The sequence below is a fragment of the Heterocephalus glaber genome, unplaced genomic scaffold, assembly GCF_053883595.1.
Source record: "Heterocephalus glaber isolate CG9 unplaced genomic scaffold, H.glaber_assembly_v1.0 deba00001461, whole genome shotgun sequence".
Lineage (NCBI taxonomy): Eukaryota > Metazoa > Chordata > Mammalia > Rodentia > Bathyergidae > Heterocephalus > Heterocephalus glaber.
This window is the reverse complement of record NW_028258308.1, coordinates 47,167,296-47,168,983: the sequence shown is the minus strand read 5'-3', so window position 1 is coordinate 47,168,983 and position 1,688 is coordinate 47,167,296. Positions and strand designations below refer to the sequence as shown.

At 40.9% G+C, this 1,688-nt stretch overlaps 1 pseudogene; it reads left to right on the top strand.

Moving 5' to 3' along the window:
• Window positions 1-262: 262 nt before the first annotated feature.
• Window positions 263-1,199, top strand: LOC147826833 (olfactory receptor 14A16-like; annotated as a pseudogene).
• Window positions 1,200-1,688: the final 489 nt, after the last annotated feature.

The window sequence follows — 1,688 nt, the reverse complement described above, 5'->3', positions numbered from 1 at the left end:
ATGCACTTCATTTCATTTCATTTTTGTCCACTCGTAATTATCTTTCATATCAAGCGTAGTTCTGTTTTTTCTGTGTAAGTATCATAAGATGGAGAGCTATGTCATGATTTTTCAATAGTATTCCAATGACCTCTAACTTAAATGGAATCAAGCTGAGTTAAGTATGACAAGAATATCTAAATTGGAGGCTTTCTTTGAATGAGTAACCAGTACTATCTATTCCTACAGAAAAAAAAGCAGCAAGGCTAAGAAATTAGCCAACATGAGGAACTTCACAGAGTTCTTGTTGACAGGATTCTATAATGACCCCATGCTCCAGAAAGTGTATGCCATGCTCTTCTCCCTGATTTACCTGGCAGCCCTGACAGGGAACCTCCTCATCATTGCCCTCACCACTGCTGACCATCATCTCCAATCTCCTTTGTACTTCTTTCTGAAGAACTTGTCCTTTATTGATATCTGCTACATCTCAGTCACTTTCCCTAAGTCCATCATGAACTCTCTGACCAGCATCTATTCTATCTCCTTCCTGGGCAGTGCCTTGAAGGTATTCTTTCTTTTTGTCCTTGGTGGCACAGAGTATGCCCTCCTTCTAGTGATGTCCTGTGGCCGCTATGCTGCCATCTGCCACCCACTGCATTATGAGGCTCTCATGAACAGGGACACTTGTGTGCAGATGGTGACTGCCTCCTGGCTTGGAGGATGCATCTATGGAGCCCTGCACATGACAGGTACATTCTCTGTTGGTTTCTGTAAGGCCAACCACGTGAGTCAGTTCTTCTGTGTGACCCCATCACTTCTCAAACTTGCCTGTTCCAGAGAGCCTGTGCTGGAGCATGGGTTGATCATTGCTAGCTGTGTGGCTGTTTACATGTGTTTTATTGCAATGCTTGTGTCTTATGTTCACATTTTTTCTACTGTACTTAAAAATGCCATCTTCAAAAGGCAGAGTGAAAACACTTTCCACCTGTCTACCTCACATCACTGTAGTGATATTGTTCATATGTTCTGGGTCTGTTGCATATGTAGCTGAAAAATTTATAACTTCATCTTTGCTGAAAGCATTAACATTGCTGTTTTATACAGTGCTTCCCCCCAAGGTGAACCCTGTTATCTACAGCCTGAGAAACTGGGAGCTGCAGGGCACCTTGAGGAATGTGATAGCTGGGGAATGGTCTAGGATTTTCATTTTAATTTAAAGATGTAAAGTTTAATTAAGTTAGTGATTTCACTGCTGATAGTACTTCTATTCCCTTTTGCTACTCCACAAATTCTCTAATTTGGTGTATAACAAAGTACTAGGTCAATGTTTACTCTTCCCTGTGGAAATTTTCAATTCAGTAGCTCTCTTTCCACTATTGACTTTGTATCATAGGATTTTACATAAAATTCTGGATGATTTATGTTGTTCAACAACATTTTATAGCATACTGAAAACTCACAATATTTTTAGGGAAATCACAACAACAATGTATTTTATTCTCATTCTGGGAAATACACTTCATATTCAAAGCATCTGTAGTTACAGTGCAGTCACATAGATCTCATTACTTGGGTTTAAAGGCTCTTGCTATTCACGCTAATGACTTCTGGTGGGGCTTGGAACAACCCTCAGAGGCCTGAGAACTGTGAGGTCCAGAGGCAGCCATGATGGTGCTCAGGCCTAAGTCCAGATTCAAAGAGGTCTC